The sequence below is a fragment of the Lynx rufus genome, unplaced genomic scaffold (genome assembly GCF_022079265.1).
Source record: "Lynx rufus isolate CCGP_SWC_20201006 ecotype Redwood Valley unplaced genomic scaffold, mLynRuf1.p SCAF_15, whole genome shotgun sequence".
NCBI classification, from domain to species: domain Eukaryota; kingdom Metazoa; phylum Chordata; class Mammalia; order Carnivora; family Felidae; genus Lynx; species Lynx rufus.
Window position 1 is genome coordinate 14,895,594 of NW_025814829.1, and position 27,794 is coordinate 14,923,387.

General features: G+C 35.5%; 1 long non-coding RNA gene across 1 annotated transcript; it reads left to right on the forward strand.

Moving 5' to 3' along the window:
• Positions 1-296: 296 nt before the first annotated feature.
• On the forward strand, positions 297-27,794 carry LOC124510495 (uncharacterized). The gene is made up of 3 exons (XR_006961714.1): positions 297-410; positions 4,270-4,316; positions 27,726-27,794. It is a non-coding gene; the product is annotated as an uncharacterized LOC124510495 (long non-coding RNA).

Sequence of the window (27,794 nt, forward strand, 5' to 3'; positions counted from 1 at the left end):
GACCTTCAGGAATAAACCCTGATGGGGTGATCTCTGACTGATGTTAACATTTTCCTCTTAGCAACACATACTTGCAAACAAAACAGCATATATTTGCTATGACCTTGGGGAAACATCAGTTTCCTAAAGATAAATTGACCAACATATAAAAGGCATGTAATTCCAAACTAATCAAACATAAAACAACTTAAATAACTGGCATTCAGGAAATGAGCACAATAAAAAGGAGTGCAGAATCATGTCCTTATCTTGAATTCCTTTTACAAAAGTTGCAAATGTTAAAAGGATGGCTACTGCTTACACAAGTACTTCAGTATTTTTGCTCAAGCTGTTCAGAGCCTCCAGACCTCCCAGGCACATGGAAAGTTCTGTCATTCCTTCTGATTCTGCCCTTCCTTGTTTGCCTCTGGGTGAGTGTGGGGAAAGAAGTAACCCATGAGGTCTATACTAGAGCCAGCATTTCCTGGCAAGCCTGATAAATGAACAGCAATTAGTAGAGTTACTTGCAAGTCAAGATCAAGCAGCAATGGTGAATTTTTCGTCTCTGCTTCAGTCCCTACCTCTCCCTACTGTATTTCATGCCCTGTCACAATCCTCTTACTCCTTAAAGTGCCTTCCTACTTTCCAGATCATCAAATAGCACCTCTGCAAGCATGGTAGTAGGTAATCAAAATTAGCGAATTGACTTTTATGACTTTTTCTTAATATTTATAAATTTACCCAAAGGCATAGATGGTCTTGAGTCTGTACATATTAAGATTGTTCTTGAAAAAGAAAGTGCACAGTATGGGAAATAAATTTGTTTAGGATATGACTTTTTGCTCTTTAATCTCCAAAATTACAATGAAGAATAATGCATATGTTGAGAAATTTGGTGATTACTTCTTGTCTCTGGCAATTAACACTCATTTCAAGGAATAATTTACTCCTCACACTCACAGAACAGATTATGAATTTAACATGGTATAATCTGGAGACTGTAAAACAGGAATCAATGGAATTAGGTCCTGTTTAAGCATTCTGTATTTAGAACAGTCAAAAGACTAAAAAAAAGAAGTCCTATTTGGATTTCTTTTTGGATTTTCACTTTGGATTAGGAAAAGCCTAGGAAATCACCTAATAAACTTGCTTAAATTCTGTGAAAACTAATTGTGAAAGGCTCATTATTGTTGCACTGTTCATAATTGTATTACAATCAGCTTTATTCATCAAAAAGTTCTATGCAAAATATGTCTCTTTGCAAATCCACCATTGGTTAAAGTTCTGCCTTTTAGAGTCACAAGAAGATGCAGGTTATGTCTCCATATATGGCTAGATTCACATATATTCCACATAGGGAATATTTAGTAAAATATAGGGTGCAAAAGGAATGGAAAATTAATACATATGGACCTTAAGTTTGGAAGTACTGCAGGAAAAATTTTAGTCCCGCAATAAATATTCATTAAGCTGTGCACTACACTGGTGGGCACTGGAAAAGGTTGTTAAAATAAATTGTGTGAAAAATATAGCTTCTGAATTCATATATATGGCTAAAATGCATAAAATTCTTTCAAATTTCACTTTGTTTTTATGAACAGTGTCTACCATTTATATTTCTTTGTATTTTACAATTGTATGATTGAGCTCAATAACCTTCTCAACCTAAAACCACATTGCCAGACCTATCTCCAGCTACTCCCATGCATGCACTATTTGCTCCAGGTGGCCTGAGCTACTCAGCCTTTTCCTAAACATCATTTTGGTTTTATTCATCTATGTCTGATTCCTTTCTTCCAATAGTTCCTCCTGTCTCTTTGAAAGATCTATTGAAACTCCACTCACATAATCTTTATGAAGCCTTTCCTTGACTATAGTCAGAGAAGAAGTCTCATGGCAAAGTACACCATTATTAAGAACAACTATTCTGCTTTTTAATAAACATGTATATGTGTGTATATTTATATACACATGTGTGTAATTTTCCATATTGCATCATAGATTCCCCCCCCCAAAATGCTATTTTCAAATAAGTGTTATCTTCTTATGGATAAACACATCAATTGGTTGTGTGTGGGCTATGCCTGCAGAAATGGATGCTTCTCAATCTACATGTCCTCATAAAGAAGCTCTGCGGTCTACAGACCGATTGCTTAAAAAGGATAGTCGAGAGGGAAAAGGTCAGAATATGTTTCATAACAGATGAGATTGTAGTGGAGAACTGTGGACAGATACACTTTAGAATGATAGTATCCACAAATTTCTAATCTCTGATTAACACCGTAGAAATAGGTCGGAAATTTTCAGTCATGGATCAAGATTGGAAGAGTTACAAAAACACTAGAGACTTTGTAACTTTTGCACATATATCTTTAAAAAAAAGTTTTTACCTTTTTTTTTCTACTTAAGCAAGGTATACTTGACAGCAGCAAGCCATCTCTGATGTGCAGCTCCCACTGTCCTGTCATCCATTCCTTTTGCTCCTGCTAATGTCCGTCAAAAAATGTTCTATTAATGAAGAACTTTTATTAAACTTGATCAGTGGAAAATTCCACTCTGGTCTTAGCCCTGATGACTCTTTCAGAACCTCACTTATTGGTTACTTGGGCCACCTTGCAGAATATGCAAGTCTCAGTAAGATGAGCCCACGTAGAACAGTTTAGCTGTAGCCATTGGCCTGGGTTGCATCTGAGAAATCCCAAGCTGGCCATATAGAGAGAGAGGGGAAGACTAGAGCCCTGGAGAAATGGCTCACCTTGTTAATAAAACCTCTTCTATACCATCTGATTTGATGCCAAAGCTCACAGCTTCCCAGTATCATATGAGCTATACCTATCTAATTGCAACACATGTCTTGTTGGAAAGGTGGAAAATTTAATCTATTTTGCTTTTAAACACTTAACGAAGATTGAAAAAGAAAAAGATGAAATTGAATAGGTGTAGGGGTTTTGAGGGATTTGAGAGCACACGTTTCCACATGACCACAAGAGGCAGTTATCACACAGCAAGGTTTGTTGAGGGGTGCTCGGACATGGTTGTGTCCAAGACAGAGAAGTGAAGTCTCTCATGGCATAAAACTATCCAGACGCTTACAGTGAGGAGCCATGATCTCGAAGGGTAGGAGAGCAAGGGAACTCCCATGGGAAAGAAGGATCACAGAGGAGGCTAATGAGTGTAGGTGATGTCACTCAGCAGCATGCTGAGGAGACTCTGGGTCAGAAAGCCCCAGAAGGGTAGCAACAGCAATGTGGGGTCTTTATGGCCTGGGAATGAGGTCTTTATGGCCTGGGAATAACTTCTCTATTGCTAGCAGATGGGGGAGGTGAGGTTTTGCAGGGTATGCAAAGCAGGCATGCTCTAAATGGCTAAAAATCTGCTTGTTTCAGCTATTTTTAAGTAACTGGATATGTAAAAATTTGAGTTTGGCACTGGCAGGCTGAATCTTCCAGAAATAAGCAACATAGGTGCTAATACGCAGAGGCCATCTTTGGCTTATTTATATAACAATAGGATCGCACTTCATAGGGAAAAGGATTGCACTTCATCTCTGGAGACCATTTTAATAGGACGTGAGACTCTGGAATGTATGTTCTAGCATAAAACAAGAATGAAGGACAGAGGTTTAATGGGATCTGAGAAGCCAGCCTGAGCCTTAGCAGTGGAAAGGCCTTAAACGGTCCCAGTAAAGGTATACAGTACCCACCAAGGGCCAGTACCCTCTACTGAAAGTAAATTCCATTATGCTTTCCAAAGCCTTTCCCTGTTTCTTCCTTCAATCTCACAGGTACAGTTCTTTTCCAAAAAACACAAATAGAGTTCTTATCAGTTCAAAGCTAGAATTTCTTTTGTCTTCTTCAAAGTGGTTTAAACATTTCTATAGATATTAACCATTATAACCAGTTCATACTCGATTTTATGCAAAATTATATGTGTAAGAATTATATCCTACCTAAAACAAAGAACAATATTTTGTTCCTTAGATATTTAGATTATTACCTTTATGTATTTAAAGTAGATTATGTGTCGGGCTGTCTTATGCCACACCTTGGCAACAAATCTTGGGGTGAAAGACACAGTTCTTGGCCTCATAGAGCTTGTGTTAAAGAGTCATCCAGGGCTAAGGTATGTAACTAGACCGTCTTCCTAAACAGCTTGAGTGGATAAAATAGTGCCATGCCAATATATTCTGGGAGTGTTATCAGGTAAGCTTATACATTCTAGTTATTGTAAGAAGTCCAGTAGATCAGTAGCAATAACTCCCTCCATTTTGTGTTTTGTGTGTCTTTTAAGGCTTCAAGTCTCTGGAGAGAAGTCTGGTCAAGATAACTTCCGTATAGGTGAGTTGACTACAAGAAAAAGGAAACTAAATGCTGAATGATGGTCTGCAAGAAGAGAACCTGGCATGGCAAATTTCCTGGCTCCTCCAAAGTCCACATGTACTAAAGCAGATTCCCCTTTTGGTGTTAGGGAATCATAGGAGAAAGTTTTCCACTCATATAACCCTTAAGGAAGGATTCACATATAATTAGGACCCTTGGGTACTAATTAGACCTGAGATCGTTCAACTCTCTGTTGCTTCATGGGCAGGTGGTTGAAGAGATTCAGGTTGTATGTTATCAGGGCCATTGAGTACCAAAGTACTCTTACTTAAATGAGGTACCTCAGAAATGGGGAGAATGCTATGGCATCTTCCTAGGGCAGGCGATTGCTGCTTACTCCAGTGAAACCTTACCAAAGTGTTAGGTTTGTGGTACAGAAGTGTATTGGTTTGCTAGGGCTACCGTAACAAGGTACTACAGACTGGATGCGCTTACACAATAGAAATTTATTGTGTCACAGTTCTGGAGCCTAGAAATCCAAGATTAAGGTGTCAGTGGGATTGATTTCTTTTTTTCTTGGGCTTGAGGATGGCTTTCTTCTTTCTTCTGTCTTTTCTTAGTCTTTCCTCTGTGCATGTGTGTGTCTGACATTTTCTTATATAAACAGAGCAGTCATGTTGGATAAAGTCCCACCTACATGACTTCATTTAACCTTCATTACCCCTTTTAAAGCCCTATATCCAAATATAGACACATTCTCAGTTGCTGAGGATTAGGACTTCAGCATATGAATTTAGAGGGAATATTATTCTCATAATAAGGGGCCATGACTGAATCCTGCATTCTACTGATATATCTACTTAATGAGAACATTGTGTAGGATTCCTAAGGAAACAATAATTTGCAAGCACCTAGCTCAATAAAGACAACATCTCTTTGTCTTGAGCACAATCTCTATTTTAGTTCATTATTCATATATGAAATCACTATATGAAAGACAAGAATGCCTCAATAATACTAAGTTGTGGTTAGATAGGGTGTCTGCTCCTTACAAAACTGATAACCCTACCTTAAGTCAAACCGATCATTCTTCTAAAACAATTGGCACCCTTGACCCTGTAGTCAGAGATTCTGTCTTCTGTAATGACAAAGGGTACAATTCTCCTAAAAGGTGACCTTCCATAATTATAAGGTGATTTTCTGTAGCTGCTTATTCTGTGGTATAATTGACAACTATGCTCATTAAAGAAAAGAAAATCACGTATTTAGTCTTTGTTGGGGCCAACCACTTGTATGTGAACAATTAGTATGCAGTTGAAGACAGCGGTAGGTGTGTTCTAGGCAGAGAACAGCAGCTATAAGAGCACACGCACAAAGAGGAGACAACTTACAAAGAACTGCGGTGTTTGGTATGAGAGTTGTGTAAGGAAGGTATTTCTGAAAGCAGAAAGTGAGGCAGAAAGAAGGAAAAGTAAGTCACAAAGGACTTGGGACATAAAACTAAAGAATTTCAAGCTTATTCTGAGGCTTTTTCCCTATTATTGTCATTGTTTTCTTTTAAATGTAAATTTATTTTTGTTCTTTCATAAATGATCCATTACTCAGAATATGTGCCTCCTGGGAGTTATATGGAAAAACAGAATTGCAAGTTCTCACTGTTATCAACATACTTTAAAAGTTTAAAGTTCATGAAAATATTATGCAGGTGCTCAAAATATATGATGGATCACAATGCATATCATAAAATTATTCAGCAATGCAACCTGTGCACGAGAGGAATTGGAGTTAAATGATTGAATATTCATAAGCAAGAAGAGAATACTGAAAACAGATATGATACTTAAATTCTCAGTTTCAAAGGTCAAGACAATTAATTGGCAAAAACTCTCAAATACTTTATTAAATTTCTTTTAAGTGACAGTGGTTTCTGAATTCACTTGTAAGGTACTGTCATACCATGTGATAAATGATAAACTGTAATTCAGACACTGAATTAAACTCTGGAGGTGGTGTCTATGCCTTTAAAAATATTTATGGCATTACTTTATTCCTCATGAGTGAAATGCCGCTATTTATTTATTTATTTATTTATTTATATGCTGCTAGTTTAGATCTTCACTTATGGATTTAACTTAGGAGTTTCCCAGAGAAAGCATTCCACTATGGGCCTGCAATGTTGTGATGCTTCCTTTTTTTGTGACCTCATCCATTGGCTTCACCTCACTTCATTTATTTCAATAGAATGCTGACATTTGTCTAATATTATTTCTAGGTTATCCCTACCAGGCTTTTGACCTTTATCCTCCAATCTGAAATGTCCTTTTCATAGGTCATCCCTGTACATTATAGAAAATCTCTCTTCTGCACAATACTCTCTTCCCCATACTTTCTCCATATGAGCAGTGAATTTGAAAGCTCCCTACCCATCAACTTATCAACTTACCTTATCATTTGTCTTCTTTATTTTAATGAAAGAGTATTATGTGATTACAGAGTTGTATATGTTAAAGAAAGAAATTATTCTGACACTTGTTAAAATGACAAGGAAGACTTTTTTCAGGACTATTGCTATGAATGTCAATACTATTGCAATAGAGAATAAAAATGGGGCTCAATTCCGAATACAAGGACAAGCAAGAATTTATAACTAATGACCAGAATGAGGGGCATCAGTGGATGGAAAATTACTAAGAGATAATAAGGGTAGGAGGATGTTTGCTAACCCAGTTTAACAGAATTCTTGCTGAAGGCAGGCCAGAAGACCAGATATCAAGGGTGGGGGATGAACAGTTTGATCAGATATCAAGGGTGGGGATGATTCTCACTAAACTGACTTAGCAGGATTCTTGCTAAAACCAGAGTAGGCCAACTAAAGACAAGGCCCAAGGATAAGGCCTAGTTAAAAAGTGTTCAGAGGAGCCTGACTAAAGTTTGAGCAAGGAGATAATCTTTGTTAGTAATCTAGAGTTACTTCTTTTTATAGGAAATATGAGTTACCTCATTTTTTTTGTCTTTTTTTTTTAATCTGTCGGCTAATTAAATGGGATTTGTTAGCTAAATTATCAATGCTTTCTCTGGAAACTGCTCTTCAACTGTTGCAAAATAAAATTAGGAACAGTAAATATGTGATATCTTATCTAGGTTTCTGGTGAAAACTTCCCAACCCAACCTTTGCATATTCATCTTTTAGCATTTGTTTCCCACTTTTAAAAATAAATTCTTCTTTGCCAAAATGTGTGTAAAGTTTTTGTGACTCAAAACACTATGCTTACTCCCTCAATGTTCTTGAATTTTAATGTTTCTCCTATTTAAACATTCTTTTCTCTAACTCTCTGTCCAGATTCTCTGACACATACATATATGTCTAAACTACTCAGATGTGTCAAAAAAATAAACTACTCAGATGTATCTGAAATTTCCTGCTGACCTGTTCTCATCTTACATTAATATCATGCACACAGCAATAAGTCTTTGTGAGGGGGAGATTTTGGCCTTCAATACTGTAAGGGATTATGTTGGCAGCCATTTCATTCTTCTCATTTTTTAAAGCTTTTTCCTCATTTCCCTCTCTAAACCTATGAAGAGTATTTTAAGCATAATATATTTTTCTTTCTTCCAGCAGTTTGCTTTTGGAAATGTCTATTGTTGCATAATAATAAGAAAAACAATCTTGACGTCCTTGACCAATAGTGCATTCTTTTTATAAAAATCAGAACAATTGTTCTAAACTTTCTTCATATTTCTATTTATTTCCCCAAAGTTCAACAAATAGTATATAATTTTATGGCCCCTTGTGATGTACCACTGTGCTTAGTAAATCTTGACCTCTGACATTCTGGTCAACCTGTGTAGCAGAACTTTTGTAAGAATTCTTTAAGTCAATGTTGAATAATGTCAGAAACTGCAATTTGGATGGCCTCCCTCTTCCAGTGTAAATGCTACTGTTAACACACCTTGTATCATTGTGCTAATCATTCCATCTTCTTCTCATACATAACAAAAATCAGCAGAAAAATTTCCCCCAAAAGCTCTAAAAGTCTTTGTTCATAAACAATACCGTTAGATGAAGCATTTTTATCTTTGCGTGTGTTGGTCTTCTCTGACTACTGTATATGTGTTTCTTCATTCCTTGATGCCTGACATTCACCTACTTAAATGTCTCCTTCAGCGACTATGACATGGCCTTCCGTCACAATCAAACATCATGAAAAAGTTGTTTTCCTCTTCCATTCCCATCACTATGGTGACTATGTACTGGACCAATCATCCCAAAATGAAAACAAGAGAAATACTAAAATACCAAAATAAAATTTTAATTTCTTATCAAGTGTGCAATATGAAAGAAAAAAAAAGGTTACTGGAGCCAAAAACTTTACAAAGACAGAAACAGGTAGCTGAACAATGTGCTAAAGTAGCTTACACCTTAAGGAATTTTAGTATGAAAGGATCTACCTGCTCACTGAGTAACCTCTGCTAAGTATCTGCTCAGTTACTCTTTGTCAGGGCTGGATATTTTGTTAGAATCCTGACACATTCCAGTGCCAAGCACAAGCCTTCTCACTATCCTTGGTCCTGAAATGCTCCCTTGTCCCTGCTTCAAATATTTCTATTCCATCATTTTGTTACTTATGAGAATCAAATGAAGAATTCTCAGCTGATTGCTCTGTACCATCTGATATAGTACAAGATTCTGTGAAATTGTCCTTGGGACCAATCATCTTCCTCGGCAGTTCCTGTGCTACTTTTCTTCGCCATCTGAACTCAGTACCATGCCAAACATGAGAATTTTCTGAGAAACTTGCAAAAAATGAAAGAAAGAAGGAAGGAAAGAAGAAGGGAGGGAGATAAAAGAAGTGAAAATTGCTCACAAACTATTATTTTTGGATTCCCTCAAACTATTTACATCCTTCCAGCCATCCACTACCTCAAGTTTAGATTCCAAGGTGGGAATGAGAGAATTGTATTTCAAAAGTTCTCTTTCTTGTTCTCCCTCTTTTTCATGTTGTCTGTCTTGCCCTTATTTTCATGTTCTCATTTTTATGCTCTCTCTTAAACATACCTCAACACAATACCAAGTTTTATTTTATCCTGTGGACTTCTTTAAAATTTTCCCTGAAAAATGAAATGTTTTTTTCTGAAATGTTGTCTAATTAAATGTAGCTAATTGCACAAGCTGTCATTTACTTATTTATCAAAAATACATTGAGCATCTACCATCACCCAGAACTGTTTTATACCTAAGGACTAAGTGATAAATGATACAGGCAAGATCCCTGCTCTGATATAACTTACTTTTTAGAGGCTGGAGACAGATTAATATACAATTTCAAAATAGTACAAATAAAGAAAATATCACAAATTATTAAGTACTTTGCATATACTTATACCAGGGTAAATACATATAAAGTAACCATTGTCAAACAATTACATTATATTGAGGAGTCAGGGAAGATTTCCTGTAATGGTGACATTAATCTGATATTTTAATCACAAGAAAGAACTAGCCATGTAGAAATGATGGAGAGGAACATTCCAGGCAGAAAAGAAGACCAGAGTGGCTGAATTGTAATGAGTAAGGGGGAAAGTTTATTGAAATTTTGCAGCAGTCAGAGCATATTAGACTGTAAGTTGGGGGAAAGTATTTAGATCTTATTTAGATGCAATGAGAAGTCAGTGGAGGGGATGATATCTTAAAATATCAGTCTAGCTAGTGCCTGTACAAGTGATTCTTAAAGATTTCGGTCTCAGTGTTTGGTTAAATTATTAAAACTTTTGAGTACCTCAAAGAGCTTTTGTTTGCATAGTGCATATCTATTGATAGTTACAATAGAAGTTAAAACTAAGTAATGTGATGTTATTTATTAATTAACTTAAAGACAATAAAAAATTACATGTCAACAACAACAATTTTTTATTGAAAGTAACTAAATTTTTTAAACCATAAAAAGAATGAAAATATTAACATTGATTTACATTGTTACAAATCATTTCAAAGTCCGTCTTAATGTAAGAGCTATATTTTTATATATGCTTCTGCATTAAATCTATTGAAATGTACTTTTGGGTTTAATTATATGAAAAACAAATCTTACCTCCCATAAATATATAGTTATAAAAGGGAGGAGTAATCCATTATTTTATGTTATTTTATTACTTTATGTTATTTATTTATTTATTTTTGAGAGAGAGAGCGAGAGAGAGAGAGCGAGCAGGGAAGGGCAGAGAAAGAGGGAGAGAGAGAATCCCAAGCAGGCTTAGTGCTGTGATCACAGAGCCTGATGCTGGGCTTGATCATGAGATCATGATCTGAGCCAAAATCAAGAGTTGAACGCTTAACTGACTGAGCTACCCAGGCATCCCATAAATTAGGGGAATATTTTAATAGCCCTATCAGATTTCTGTGGATATTCCTCTCTCATACCATACCAAACTTGCAAGTGATAGTTCCTTCAAAGTTAGTTTCAATGTGCATTTTGAAACCATTAGTGAACTTTTCATACTTAGCTCCTGTAAAATATCTTGATTTATCTCACATTTAAAATGAACACTTTACCATGCATAATTTGATAGAACAAACATTATTCAATAAAAAGATATAGTTGCATGAGCTATGCATCTCTTCTTCTTGACACATTTAATCAAACATTTTTTTAAGTCATACTTATTAGTATCACCACTGACTTTACCAGACAAGTGTTTAAGTATTGGGAAGTTGTTAAACTCATGGTAGTAGATTCAGTTTTGTAAACTTCTGACTTTTCTCTTGAAAGATAAAATTTTATAATTGGCAATAAACACTATCAGTTCTCCTTGAAGTGAAAATCTTGTTTAGTTCATTTTAGGGAATACCTATGACTAAATAACTTCAGTTTTTCTATGATTCTCTCAAGTAAAAATATTCTATGAGTCAGAAGCTGCTAATTCATCTCACATCACCAACAGTTGAGTAAGTTTTACCTCATACAACTATCATACCTTTGAATGTAACAAAAATGTTTTGTATGTACGTCACACAGATATTTAAAAGTCATGAATTTATAAGCTGAAGTTTAATAAATTTAATATTTTTCCAGTTTATCAAGGGTATTTGTAAATTAAACTGACTTTTTTTTAACTGTAACTCTGTTGGTGACAAACATAACGACCAGCAGTATAGTCTTATGTCATTGCCTCCATTTGTGCTAATACACCAGCTGTTTACCCACCATCGCTTTTGCATCACCTGTACAAATGCTCTCACAGTGAAAAAGGCAAATAATATGTTAGTATCATGATAAAAATGGTTTTGACCTCAAAGACACGCTGAGTCTGAAAATCTCATGGTCTCCCTGAAGTCCATGGATCTTACTTCAAGAACAAACTGGCTCAGAGAATAACTGAGGTGGAGGGTGAAAACAGAAGCAGTTGGGAAGCTTTGTGTAGTTCTTGAAGATGGAAATATGAGGTTTTCATTCAATTTGGAGGTAATGAAACCATAAAGAAGTAAACAAATACAGATTATGTTTTGTAAATAGGGCCGATAGAACTTAGTGTTGGATGTGTTGTGAAAAATGAAGGTAAGAGAGGAATCAAGGATAACGCCAAGATTTTGCTTTCAGGAAATAGAGAGCCTCCAATGACACTTATTAAGATGAAGAAGATAGGCAGGGACAGATTTAGTGTGAGAAAATGAAAAGCTTAACTATGGGAGTTTTAAAGAAACCCTTTCCATATTCTCAAATCTTGGCTTTTTCTCTCTAGATCTAAAAAGTCTAGTGTCTAATTTAAAACCTGAAACTGGACAAAGTCTTCTTCATTATAGACATTCTCTTCTACCCTTTTTCACCTTTCCTATTTGCTTGATATAATGGTAAATAGCTAAATAAATGAATTTTTAAAAACCCTAACTTTAAAACCACCCTCCAAAAACCACTTTAATGAGAATGTATAACTTTAGAGAACAGTTCTCCAGCTACCCTCATTTCTGGCATCAGTAGTGAATTCAGGGATTCCAAAGACAACCCTCACTTCTGACACCAAATGCAACTTTGGGCTCCTTAAAACCACCCTGAGGTTTGATAACCCACTAGAAGGACTCATATAACTCACTGAAAGTTGTTATACCCACAATTATAGTTTATTATAGTGCAAAAATACAGATTAAAATCAAACAAGGGAAGAGACACATGAGACCGTCAAGGGAAGTTCTAAGCATGGAGCTTCCAGTTGTCCTCTTCCAGTGGAGTTATAAACAGTGCTAACTTTTCCAGCACAATGTGTGATAATCAAATTGTCAACAAGGGAAGTTCACCCAAGCCTTGGTGTCCATAGTCTTGGGGCTTGGTCATATAGACATGGTGGACTGTTTATATAGCTGACCTCACTTTCTAGGCTCTCTGGAGTTTGAGCTGATAATAGATGACCCAAAGTCTCCACCATATATCACATTTTTATACTACTTGGCATAATTTAAGATCTTCAGGTAAACAAAAACACTTTTATCTAATAAAACATCCCAAGGGTTTTGAGATTACCTTTCATGATAAAAGGGCAAAGTTCACATCTCTCCCTGAGCAAAGGTAAATCATTTACCACACTGACAATGGGTTGTTTTGTTCTAGGTAGTTTCTTCTAACCCCTTCATCCTTCCTCTTGGCTTAGCCTTAATGGCTAAATGACCAAATAATTAAAATGCTCGCTACCTGTCTAACTCCTCATTCCTCAAAATAACACTTAGTGAGAAAGGAAAACATATTAGGTGATATCTTAAAATATTTTTTTTTTATTTTTAAATTTTTTTTTCAACGTTTATTTATTTTTGGGACAGAGAGAGACAGAGCATGAATGGGGGAGGGGCAGAGAGAGAGGGAGACACAGAATCGGAAACAGGCTCCAGGCTCTGAGCCATCAGCCCAGAGCCCGAGGCGGGGCTCGAAATCACGGACCGCGAGATCGTGACCTGGCTGAAGTCGGACGCCTAACCGACTGCGCCACCCAGGCGCCCCTTAAAATATTTTTAAATGTATATAAACAAGTTCTCTGTCATACTTGGCTAACATATTTTGAATATTTGCTATGTGCTAGGAACTGCAATTTTAATTCTTATGATCTTATGAAAATAATATTTGCATCCTAATGTTATAGGTAAGGAAACAAGGCCTAGAGAAGTTAAGCAATTTGACAACAGTCATAACCAAGGTGTATTTGTCACAGCCACGGTATATATGCCAGTGGGACTCCACAGAGCCCTCTCCTGACTACTAAGCTGTATGTATCAATAAATGAGAGGTATTGTATCTATCTTACAGGTATTACTATTATAATCATTTACAGTTCCTTCTCTTAGAATCCTAAATTTATTCTTCTCATTCATCTAGGTAAAATTTATTCTTAGAGATTTTTATTTCATTTAATTCTGGGCACTTGACTTTCTTAGCACTGCCTATCCACATTTTACATATTGTCTCTGACAATGTGCATGGCTATGATAGCTTCCTTCCCACAAAAATACAAGGTTATACACTATTACTCTTCCTTTAAGTACAAAGCCTAAAGTACTCTTAATCTTTATTCTTCTTGCTTAGCATACTCTACATACTGCACATTGTTCTCAGTGTGTAGAGACCCCCTTAATATATCTTTGACTATTTCCTACATCTTCACCAGTTTCTTTTTCTAAGTGAAAAGCACCTTTTGGGTGGTTATTCCCATTTTTCCTTGTCATATTTCCCATCCAAAAATGTCTTTCACTGAAAGACTTTCACTAAAATTATAAAAGTAATCACAGGATTCTTTGAAGTAATTATATCGCCTCTTCCCCTCCCCACAGTTTTTTCTTCCCCGTGAGAATCATTTAGTGTCAACCTTCAGAAACAAAATACTATTCAATACTTTTAATAGTCATGTTCTCCATCTCCTTTTTATGGATAAAATTTCCAAGACAAATCTATCCTTTCAGTAGATCTTAATTTCTGAAGACCTTATTTCCAGTGATTTCAAACACTGTCAACTGTTTCTACATTAAATGAAATAAAAAGTGGATAGAACAATTTGGCAGCATAAGTACTAACAACGGATACCCTCTCAAAAGAGCTCCAAAATTATCTGACTAGGCACCTTCCTTATCTCCTGTTCAATTTTATTCTCTTTCTTGTCCTTTCCCTGTTGTATTTTTTTTTTCTTCATCATTCCTGTTCTGTTACCCCCACCCACATTACTACATTACATCCAGTGTAAAGTTGTGGAGGTTTTTGCTTTTAATCCTCTCTAGTATCCCTCTACTTAGAGGTTTCTACATGTGTCTGAGAAGAGAAGTTCATAGTGTTATTACCTACAGCTAGATAAGAACTAGTGTGGTGTAGTTAGAATTCCAAATGTGGGTCTCCCAATTCTGATGGATCTGCTTCTGTTGCTGTCACTTTACATTCATCTCTTCACCTGGCTCTTCTATATCACTTGTAAAACCATCCATTATTATCCTCAACCCTGGATCTAGTTCTTTGAACTTGTGTAAGATCTAGTTTGACTCCTCTTCTTTTTTTTTCCTTTCTCTTCTCTTCTCTTTACTTCTTTCTTTCTTTCTTTCTTTCTTTCTTTCTTTCTTTCTTTCTTTCTTTCTTTCTTTCCTTCTTTCAGAATGCTACTTATACACCCAGGTAAAAATTGTTTAAAACCATCCCATTTACCAAGGTTTAAAGGGGAAAAAAAAGAGGTTAAATTACCATCTCAAGGTCACTAAGCCAGATGATGATAGATAGGCCTAGTTAATAGAGTCCCTTATTTATCAAGCTGCATTACTTCTAAGTTGCAATATAATAAATTTTATACTTTTTAAATATCCTATACTAAATAAAAAGTAAATCACTAAAGCATGATTTTTATAAGAATTTAACTGAGGAAGATGGTATTCTTTCCAAAAATGCTTTATTCCAACTCAACTACCATGATCTTTCCTTTATGTAGTTTCTAAAAATTATTTTTGCCTTGAAACTTCTTGATTAGACAAACATAGGTTTTCTCTGGTGACAAATAAAATGATGTTATGTTGGTTCTTCATCACAATCACATCATCATAAAGATGTTGGCACAATTAAGGTTTTTAGTAGAAGTAAACTTATAATGAATATTCATGTGATTTTTGATAAATTGCTGAAACATTTCCTATGAGTAGTAGACTTAATTCATAGGTAAATTCATTCAAAACATGTAATTTTAACTTTCAGCACTTCAACTTACATTGCAGTTAAAATGGGATATTTAAGCTAATCTCTCTTAACATTATAAATAGAATCACTTACATTAACAAGCAGTTTCTATGTTAATTCTGGCACCACCAACTTCCCCTTCATTTAAATGTAATAATATTTAAGAGTTATTTCACTGTAGAACTTTTAACCAGATGATAGCAATAATTTCGTGTGAAAACAAATTTAAAATTAAATATCAAAATTCCATTCTATCAAATTTTGAAGGATTCTAACTAATGAGCACATCTTCTGATATCTTTCCCTATATGATATATTTGGGAAGTGATTGAGACTTCCTTTTTGTTTCTCTCAGGATTGATGAAGTTACATTGTGGCAACAGGTAATTCCCAAATCACAGTGATTGAAACCTAAAATGAGATCATTTTAGCTTGCACTACATGTCTATCAAGGGGCACAATATGGGACTCAGCTTATCACCATCACCCTAGGTTCCTTACCAATAGAGCCACCCCCGTCACAACTGGTCCTAGTATCTGGAAATATTGCCTGACCACTATTTATTTACCACCTCCAACCACCCCTTCCCTCCTAGTGAATTCTTTTCTTTCCCCTTTTTTTGCAGTTTTTGTGTTCCTGTTTATTTTTTCTTCGTCATTCCCAATATCTCTCCTTATCTTTATAGTTCCATCATCCCCAATTTTGAATTTTCTAGTTTACTTGTGATCTCTCCTTCCAGAAGTTTCCAGTTACTACTGAGGATAGAAGTATACCATATTTATGTCTGAATCTGGGAGGATACAGAGAGTTCTGAATTTGGTTTCACTATCAATTAAATGTTCAGCCTTAGAATGACATATGCCACTTCTATTCACAATTTATTGCCCCTAGCTAGTTATATGACTGCATGTAGCAACAGTAACCTAGGAAATACAATACTACTGTAAAACTGGAATGAAGAGAGACAGAAATATTTAGTGAACAACATCAATGCCAGACAGTCCACTTTATGCCTATCAACTTGGTTCATTTTTGTTTTCAAGGCAAAAGACATTTCCTTCCTTCCAAAAGGAGATAACCCTAAAATTCCATAAAGTCAAGACCCATCCCTCAAACCCATGATCTCTAAGTGATGAGCAGTAGTCACTACAGCAGGTCCAGTTGTGATCCTCTCTTGATCCACAGATATATCAGAAAACTGTATGCCCACTTCCAAAAAATCTACAGTGATTGAAAACAAAGCAAAACAAAACAGGACTATCAAAGTAAGCACTCCCATTCACAAGTAGTAAAAAAAGGAAAGGATGTTAATGGTCCAGAGCAATTCTGAAATCCCATGGTCAAAAGCTCCAAGAAGACCCTATACTGTTTGTGGCAAGCATATCTCAGTTGCGCCCTGATTCCAATGTCAGGAAATTCTGGTCATTGGCCTCTTAGATCCTTAGCTCTTTCTCCAAAGATATCTTCTCTCTTCTATTATTCTGGCACTTCTGAAGAGGGTATTGAAAACTTTGATGTCATTAGGGACTGATCTGCTTTCTTAGCCTACCTCTCATCTATAGAAAGCTGAGGACTTCAAATAAGCACAGATATTTTTTAGCCTAGGCTTAGTGGTAACTTTGGCAGGATAACTCTCTCAAGAAGTTAGCTTCAAATCTGTTTGATTCCAGCCAGTCCCGTGAACCATAAGCTATATCCAGAGTTAATGTATCTCTCTTGGTTTAACTATAGGAACCTTGAGCCTCTTCAGGCACAGTGGGAGAGTTGTACCCTTAGACTCGTTCCCTGAACTATTTTGTCCAATGAAATGAATATACCTTCTATCACCTTAATCCATCAAGTAGTTTTAACAATGGATGTGACAGCCAAACCATTGATTGCATTCTTGCTGCACGGCTGAGTTTTAATCAACCTTTGTTGTTTGAGGAATTTCTCAATAATATCTTTTATTGCTCGGGATTGAGAAGCAATTGCTTTTTCCAATCCTATAATTCCTTACATTTTTGGATCCTCTCTATGCTCTCTCGTTTCTGCTTACAAACTGGCCAGTTATTTTTTAATGCATTTCTTCATCTCTTCTTTGTATTTCTCAAATGCAGCCAATGATAGCTAGCACACATTACTAATATTCTATTTTCCAAACACATTCCCTAAAGTGACAAGGTCAGAAGATTATCTGCATTGCACATTTTACAGCTTTATCATCATGTATTTCTCCATTGTATATCATGGATGAATATCTTTCTAATCTCTAATAACAGTTTCCTCACTACTAGGCAAATTTCTTATAGCAATGCAAAATATGTTTTGTTATTATAGCACTTGTCTTTCAGTGCCAAATTTGCATCAGTTAAGATAGGCTATCTTAGGCTGTGAAAAAAAGAAAGATAGGAAGGAAGGAAGGAAGGAAGGAAGGAAGGAAGGAAGGAAGGAAAGAAGGAAGGAAGGAAGGAAGGAAGGAAGGAAGGAAGGAAGGAAGGAAGGAAGGGAGAAAAAGCCCCTAAGTATCAGTATTTAAGGAAACAAAGTTTTAGCTTTTGTTCTCCTTATATGTGCACTGTTGTTTAGCAAGAGAACTGTATACATACATAATCTTAGTTCAGGAAACTAATCTATAACAGCAATCTTGTAAATATTGCTGCTTATGTGTTAGGGTTTTTTTTTTTATTGCTTTGTAAAAAATTACCACAAGCTCAATGGCCTAAAATAACACTTAAAACAATGTACATTTATTATCTTATAGTTTTTTGTGGGTCAGGGCCTGGGCACAATCTAGCTGGGTATTCTCCCATCATATCAAAAAATGGCAGTCAGCATTCTTTATGGAACCATGGTCCTCATCCAAAATCACATGGTTGTTGGCAGAATTCAGTTCTTTGTGGATGTAGGACAGAGGTCTACTTATGGTTGTTGACTGCTACTCAGGGTTTGCTCTCAGGTTCTAAGAGTCACTCATAGTTCTTTACCACTTACCCCACTCACAGACAACATGTCAGCTCACTCTCTTAAGGTAAGCAGGAGAATTTCTCTTTTAAGGGATTCCCTGATTAAATCAAGCCTGGCCAGAATAATTTTTTTTAATTCAAAGTCAACTGATTAGGGATGTTAATTGTATCTGTAAAATCTCTTCAGATTTTCCATATACTGTAACCCAATCACAAGAGTGATATCTCAGTGGATCTTCTCCACTTCAAGGGAGAGGGGATTGTACATGGAATGTATACTAGCAGCAGGAGCTTTAAGGCCATCTTATGCCTACCATGTGTTATAAGAAAGAACAAGAGAAAATTTGAGGGTTCTGTCCTGCCATTCAATGCCCAGACCATAGTTTCCTTCTGCTCACAACCCATTGGCTAGAACTAGCCTCATATCTCTACTGAAACATAAGAGGCCATAAAATCAATCTTATCATATTTCTGAAAATATTAAATCTTTGATCAATGATTCCCACATAGCCTGCAGATAGAAAAATGTGTAGAAATCACTATCTACTAAATCTTTTAGATATCTATAACACAGACTCAAAACCAGTGATATGAGAAAGCAACATTATACACTTGTTTTTTGTTTTGTTTTTTAATCATACATATTAGTCTGAGTGTAGAGCCCAGATATGGAATATGGAAGAGAAGGAAACAGCCTCTCTGAGGTTAAAGAACTTGCCTTTGGTCATACTAGGTGTTAGTAACAGAGTTAACATTTAACCTAGTTTCTCTATGCTCTGTCCACTGTCCAAGCTATTTTCTATGTACGTGGACTGTGTAGGAACACTGTTCTGTGAATTTCCAGAGTGCTAGAAATTTGAAGTAGAGATTTTTCATGCTTGATAAACAATAATCATCTAGTAATTTTTTTCATTGATTTGCTCAAAAACAAGTATTGATCATCCACCACATTTCAGGCATTAGCTTTGAAGTAGAAATAAAACAATATTAAGATACAAACCAGTACTTCAAATTTGTTTCATTAAATTTAAAGATAACTGTGTAGAAGACTCTTCTGAAGTTTCACAGTAAAAAAGTTTCATAGTTTTTAATAGTAAAGATAGAGACAAGGAGCTATCTTACCTCAGCTCTCCCTTTCCTTCTTAGTATGAGAATTCTTTTATTCTACGATGTAGGAACATAACTACATTCTGCCTGTGAGATGTAAGTATAAGCCTTGGAGTCTGGTTTAACAGCCAAATCTAATTCTGACACCCTTCTACCATTCAGTGTTCTTGTCATCATTCTTAGAGATGTCAGTACCCATGAAAATGATTTGCACAATATTATGACTTCTCAATTTCTTAGTCTTATCAACCCCAAAGATCTATGTTACTTCCTGATCTCACCCAATCATCCACATCCCCATCTTGATTCATAGTAAGAGTTTATTTCTTAAGCTTCTTTTCATTTATTATTAAAATGTCACATTACTTCCTCCCTGTACCTTATTCTCAGCTGATGACCTTACACACTCATTGAGCCTTTGCACTTACTGTTCCGTCTTCATGAGTGCTTTTCTGTGCATGACTGGTTTGTTCCTGGGACCTTCCCACAGAGTCAGTTAAGAACAGGAGTCTGAATGGGCTGGAGTTACAGTTGAGTGAAGCATGACCAAAAGCCAAAAGTGAGAATTGGCATTATATACAGAAACAAACAAACAAACAAGAAACCCTGCAGTTAAAAAACAATGCAATAGCTTTCTTACAAAGTAAACAATAGTTGAATAAGCAATGCTGGAACTGAAAAGATAAGACATAATAACACCTTTGTCAGAAAGATATTGAGAAAGAAAGGCCTGGAAAATGTAGTTGACCAAGGTCCTTACTCTCCAGCAACAGAGATGAGTTGTGTGAATTCCTCCTCAACTATATAATGGACTGAAATACAAATGTTAAAATATATATAACTATATTTATTGATTTAGAAAAATTGTCCCTGATATATTTTTAATGAAAAAGGTTTTTAAAAAAAGAATGAAATCTTGCCATTTACAACAGTGTGGGTGGAGCTGGAGGGTAATTAAGCTAAGCGAATTAAGTCAGTCAGAGGGAAACAGATATATGATTTCACTCACATGTGGAATTTGAGAAACACAACAGATGAACAAAGGGGAAGGGAAGGAAAAATAAGATGAAAACAGAGAGGGAGGCAAACCAGAAGAGACTCTTAAATACAGAGAACAAACTGAGAGTTGCTGGAGGAAAGGTGGGTAGGGAGATGGGCTAAATGGGTGATGGGCATTAAGGAAGGCACTTGTTAAGATGAACACAGGATGTCATATCTAAGAGATGAATCACTGGGTTCTACTTTTGAAGCCAAGACTACACTGTATGTTAACTAACTTGGATTTATTTTATTTTATTTTATTTTATTTTATTTTAAAGTTTATTTATTTATTTTTCAGAGAGACAGCATGAGCAGAAGAGGGGCAGAGTGAGAGGGAGAGAAAATCCCAAGCAGGCCCTGCACTGTAAGCTCAGAGCCCAATGTGGGGCTCAAACTCAAGAAACCATGAGATCATGACCTGAGCTGAAACCAGAGTCAGACACTTAACTGACAGAGCCACCCAGGTGTCCCACTAACTTGAATTTTAATTAAAAATAATAATAATAATAAATTTAAAAAAACATTTTTAAAACTACTAAGAAAATAAACAATTATAGAGAAATTAGAGTGGCAGTATGTAGTTCAGAGTGCAGGGGAATAGGTAAGGCCTGTCAAGTACAGTGAAAATAGCACTCTAAACTCTCAGGTTGAAGTCTGGCTTCAGCAGTAACTAACTGAACAACCTAGGAAAGCCACTTAATATCTCAGAGCTTCTGTTTCCTCATCATAAAAATGCCTACTTCTCAAGGTTGGTATGAGAACCAAATGAAATGATGTACAGAAAATATTTCACCAACACCCCCCCACACACACACACAAAAGAAATCTGTATAATATACTCTCCTTTTTAAAAAACAATGGAAGGCCATAACCCAATATTAAAACTTAATAACTTGGAGTAAAATTATGGGTAATTTATTGATTTTTCATGTTTTTCATATTTTGTTTTATACTGAATATACCAATTATGTAATAAGAAATAATGGAGAATGACTAGTTTGGAATAAATCATCCAAATGGTCCATATGCATCCTGGCATATGAAAAATATACATTGGGACAGCAGATGAGAAGGACAAGACAAGATCAAGAGTCATAATCTTCATTGTATGCATTAGGTATACTCTGATAGAAAATAATATCCATGTGGCCAGCCTGAAATGTAAGAAATAACATGTACAGAACCCTAGAAAGATTCACTAGTATAATGACAACAACAAAAAAGGCATTTTCCTAAATGCCAATATTTCCTAAATGCCAGTTATTTTTATAAGTTCTAAAGCTGAAAATAAGTTTGATAGATCATAGTGTTTGTTTCAGTTCTTTATATTACCAATTCTTAGAGTTTACTTATTGGGAGGTATGTTTCAATGATACCTTCAAAATCTATAAAAATTATATTAGAATTATGTTTTTATTAATTTAATTTTTATTTATGGGTGGAATTAGTATATCTTTTTTTTTCAATAGGACTATTTATAGGATGCCTGGAATATAGGCTATTACTAGGAAAAAATGTGATGACAAGTCAAGGAACTAAAATTTTTAAAAGAGGGTTTGGTTCCTTGGACAATATGACCTTTGCAGCAGCCCCGTGCTCAGTGGGCATCTGCACTTGATTTAATGCTCTGATGTTGCCATCTTGAAATTCTTAATAATTTTTTAGTAAGAAGCACTTAATTTTATTTTTCCCTGAGCTACACAAATTATATAGCTGATTCTGCTTATAGTATGTTATAACTTGCGATCTGCATTGCTCTAAGATGGGAAAACTCACACGATCAAACATAAAAGATTAATTCATTGGATGTCAAATATACAGATATTAGGAATAGTCAACTGACAATTTGGGCAATGACCAAAGGAAATATTAGTTTGGAAGATATCGGGAAGTTTAGTTTTAAAACTTGATAATTACATAAAGATTATTGTTTAAGATTTGTATAGAGCAGGATATCAAAGCTATGCATGCATTTATGATTAATTTCAAAGGTGTTTTGAAATCGCTTTAACTATTTCCTGATATAAAAAAAAACTCTTTTGCAAAGGATTTAAGGTAACAGAATCAGAAAATAAAGTAGGATTTCTAGAATTACATAGATTATTTCAGCATGACTTTGTCTATGTCAGGACTTGTTACCATCAGAAGCTGGCAGTTACAGGCAACCCCTGGACCTTGTGAGTGGTAAGAAGCAAATGAACAATTTTATATTTATTTATTGCCTATAGGATTTACCCAAGTATTGTCCCTGTTGCGTCAGCATTTTTTACAAAGTCTTTGGAAAAACAGGACATAGGGGACAATGGCAATCTTTAAGAAGAACATTTTTTTTTAATGTGAAAGGTGAGAAAGAAGAAATTTTGTTTTTCTAATAAAAACAGAGCACAGCTTGGTGAATATGATACCTTCTCACAAACCCATAAAGAACTGAAAGTTTATGCAATTTTAAAATACCTCAGGAAATGTTCATGAATATCTTTTAATTCCAAGTCATTTAACTTGCATTTAAACATGCTAGCCTAGCAAAATCATATTGGTAATTTCATTGGTACAAATGAAATAGATCTGAATGGAGTGGGATTTGGGGAAAAGAAAGAAAATTAAAATTATTGCCTTTAGGAAATAACACTTTTATGACATAAGAAAATTTTAATAACTTTAAGTTTATCTACCAAAAAAATCTTTTTAAAGAGTTTGAATCCAAGCAATTAGTCGAGCTGGAGAGACTATTGTAAAAATTCTCACTCCTTTAGTTACAAGCTGACTTAGGGTATGTGATATAACCTTTCTCAAGAGCACACTGTTCATCTGATTATAATGCTTTTTTTTTTCAATGCTATTTGGAGACTGAATGTAAAAATATATGCAAAATGGTTGGCCTGTTGATGTACAAAAGATGCAACTTCTTGATCTCCATTTTTATTTAATAAAATTATATATCCATATGCCACATGTATACATATTTGGCAATCAGTTTGTTGTCTATCCACTCTGTGGGCATAAAAGAGAACCCAGGGTCCACCTTTCTCCCTTCTCAACTCTCCTCTTAATTCCTCCAGTCTCCCCCAAGATCTGACTTGTTCTTTTCTCAGCCTCTGGCCTATGTCAGTCCCATCAGGTACTGGAAGGGTTTAATGGGCTTTAGCAATCCCAGGTGGGAGGGGAAGGAAAAAAGATATATATATTTTTTCCCAATCCAACTTTAAAATGAAACAAATAGCAGGCAAATATATCTTACCATACCTAAGTTTGTTTGGCCACTTAGCATTAACTTTCGTATGTTAATATGCTAAAAAGAGTTCCGGTTTTTCTTTTCCAACCATCCTAGAGGCTCCCTTCTGCTCTCCTAGATTGATCAGGTGGTGGGTAGGAGGTAGTGTGGTGGTACCCTGCACTGAGAAAAGGATAATCCTGGGAGTCAGAAATTCTGGAAAATAAGTATTTAGAGAAAGGTGCATAGTTAGAGTGTATTTTATATAATCAATTAGTTGGTAAGTGAGATACATCTTTGAACATTTAATGGATAAATGGACTATTCTGAGGGGTTTGGATAGTTTTACTGCAGGAAGATGAACAAAGCAAAGTATGCTCTATAAATATTGATCTCAGTGGAATCAGACACAGACTCCTCACTATTTAAATCTTCGTAGGGTCCAAACTTCCTGCAAAAATTACAAATTATTTACATTAGAATATTGGACTAAAAGCAGTAAGGCTTCTTACAAAAAATGATTAAGAAAGCCTGAATGATTAAAAAAAAATAGCAGTGGAAAAGAATAATGATTGTGTGGTAGTTTTCCTCTTTGAATCTAAGGGTGTAAGCACTAAGGAATATAGTAGAAATAAGAAATTTTAATTTGTCCAAAAATGACAGAGAAAAGACAAGCAGTTATATTATTTTAAAAAATTACTTGAACAATTTAAGGTAGGAACACTTCAGTGTGCTTTTGTTTGTCGTTGGGACAGCACAGTTCAGATCATAAATTACAGGCCTGGGAAATGCTATAGTTTAGTGAGATTAATTTTTTTAATGTCACACAATGCTTTGACATTGCAATCTGTACTTGTGTTTGTGTGTCAAAGGCCTTTACATTACTTTATACGTACTTTATATAGAGAAACTATGTTTGAACTTTGTCTAGGTGGTTAATTGCCCTGATATTCCTAAAGGAAGAATCTTTTTTTTTTTTTTTTAATTTTTTTTTTTCAACGTTTATTTATTTTTGGGACAGAGAGAGACAGAGCATGAACGGGGGAGGGTCAGAGAGAGAGGGAGACACAGAATCGGAAACAGGCTCCAGGCTCTGAGCCATCAGCCCAGAGCCCGACGCGGGACTCGAACTCACGGACCGCGAGATCGTGACCTGGCTGAAGTCGGACGCCCAACCGACTGCGCCACCCAGGCGCCCCAGGAAGAATCTTTATAAAGGAAGCTCCCTTTCCTTCTCATGAACGCTGTATCAGGGACTGTGCTAAGCTACCTAAGTCCATACATTTGGGAATCTCTGTATTCTATCTAAGCCACATGTACTGCCTCTAAGTTGGCAGATTCAGACAACAACTTCTTCCTCCACATCATGGGAAATTAGGAAATAGATGTCTTTCATGGTTAAAGGCTAGTATTTATATGGTTCTCAACAATTAATCAATGAAAATAATATCAACTTAGAAGTTTAAAAAGCTATGAGAGATATCCAAAAAGTGAAATATCTTCCAAAGTAATAATAGTGTGTACCTCTCCATAGGTACACATAACATACACATTAACACATATTCCAAGGCACATACATACACACACCACACTCACACATATAAGTGAAATAACATTTTTAAGGAAATCAACAACAGCTATTTTAGATATTAAATATAATATAATCAAATACACGAGTAGTCTTATAGGACTAAATATGTTTTAGGAAACATGTTCAGCTTTATTCTAACTGATTTATGTATGAATTCCTCACATAAGTTATATCTATCCTAAGAAATTAGTCAGTGTGGTTAATACGCACCTTAAAAATGGTGATGGGAAATACAGAGAAAGTAGTATCTTCCTCTGTCAAAGGACGTGCATTTAAGATTAGAAAGCAATAAATAGAATTTTTATAAAATAGAAAATAGTGTTATTAAAGGGATTGTCAACTGAAGTTCAAAATACTAAATTAAATAACTTGGTAACACTCTTTAAAAATCATTCCTCTGTTTTAAAAAATATTTTTAGGGGCGCCTGGGTGGCGCAGTCGGTTAAGCGTCCGACTTCAGCCAGGTCACGATCTCGCGGTCCGGGAGTTCGAGCCCCGCGTCGGGCTCTGGGCTGATGGCTCAGAGCCTGGAGCCTGTTTCCGATTCTGTGTCTCCCTCTCTCTCTGCCCCTCCCCCGTTCATGCTCTGTCTCTCTCTGTCCCAAAAATAAATAAACGTTGAAAAAAAAAATTTAAAAAAATAAAAAATAAAAAAAAATATTTTTAAAGCAATTACTGATTCATTAATTTTATAAAATTGTTGGTGTAAATCAGTATTAAATCCTGTAACTGATGCTATACTGTCCGGAGTTAAGTAATTTAGTTTTTGTTTTGTTTTGTTTTGTTTTTCTTGCACTTGTTTCTATGCAGTGTCTCCACTGTCTGGGGACAAATAGAAATATGTACACCTAGAATATTATTATGAAACTATCTTATCCTAGACAAATACTGTATGGTATCAGCTATATGTGGAATCTAAAAAGTCCAACTCATAGAAACAGAGTAGAATAGAGGTTACCAAGGGCGAGGTGTTGGAAGAAATGGGGAAATGTTGGTCAAAGGGTTCAAACTTTCAGTTATATGATAAGTAAGTTGTGGGGATCTAATATATGGCATGGAGATTATAGTTAATAATACTGTACTTGTACTTGAAAGTTGCCAGGAAAGAAGGTTTTAAATGTTCTTATCACAAAAACGAAATGGAAGTTTTGTGAGGTGATAAAGGTGTTACTTAATGCTGTGGTCATAATCATTTTACAATATATAAGTGTATCAAATCAACTTGTACACCTTACACTTATATAATGCAATATGTTAATTATGTCCCAATAAGACTGGAAAAATAAAATAGCATATGATTATAATAAAAATTGAAAAGATAGATTGCTTGCATTCATCAGTTATTATGCATAACATGTGGCCCTAAAAGCACTCATTCATTAATGTAGGTGGTGCATCTTTGCATTTTATTCAGCATGTGACATCATGATAGAGTGATACAATTTCATAAAATGTAAAAATATGTAAATTTTACTCCATGCTATAAAAAATACTGTGATTTACTTAGTCTTTCAGAAATTCAAAATATGTTCAAATGTAAGTTTGGTTTGAACTAAATTATAATACAGAATCTAATTCTTTTTTCCTTTGCCAAATCTCAGATCTCCATGTGTGCACCAAGACCCATTTTTAAATCACGTTCAATAAAATAGCTAAATTTATGTTATTTTTCAGTTAAGGATGATGTTTGCAATCTAAGACAATTATCCAAGATGCAAATTGAAAATTTTACATGCTATTATATTAAAACCATTCTGAAGGACTTTCTTTATAATAATACAAAATAAATTGCAAGCATTAACATGGTCTGTGAGATGTTCAATGATATCTCCTCTCCCTACTTCTCCATCCTTATCTCAAGTCTCCAGTTAGCACCTGCTTCATTCTTCATATCAGGGGCTACAGAAACAAAAGTCTTCAGAAGTTTGACAACTTACCTAAATGTGTGTCCACAGTTGGTCCCTCTTCATTAGGTCCACCTCTGAATTCACCTGTGGCTATAGAAAATGGTTCTTGGCATGTCAGTAGCATTTCACTCTAAACACTGCATCTCTCTCCTTTGCTGTGTGAGGGCTAATTCTAACCCCACGGAAGCTTGCTGACTAGGGGCAGTTACAATTGAAATTCTTGAGAATGACTGCTTCAAGGGTGAACCTTCACCCGATGGTGAGTGTGGACAGGTGGAGGTTGGTGAATAAATGCCCATCTCTCCATCTTCTTGTGGAACAATTCAGAAGGATGTTCTACATGGTTTCTCAGAGAGTCCCCATTTTGAGCTCCAATTGCCTAAAATGGAAACCCACTTATTAACACACACCTATTTGTGTTTCTTTCTGTTTCTTTTTCAGCTCTTTTTCATTTGTGCTTCTTAGGATCATCTCTCAAGCAAGTACCTATTCCCATGTTCTTGTTCCCAG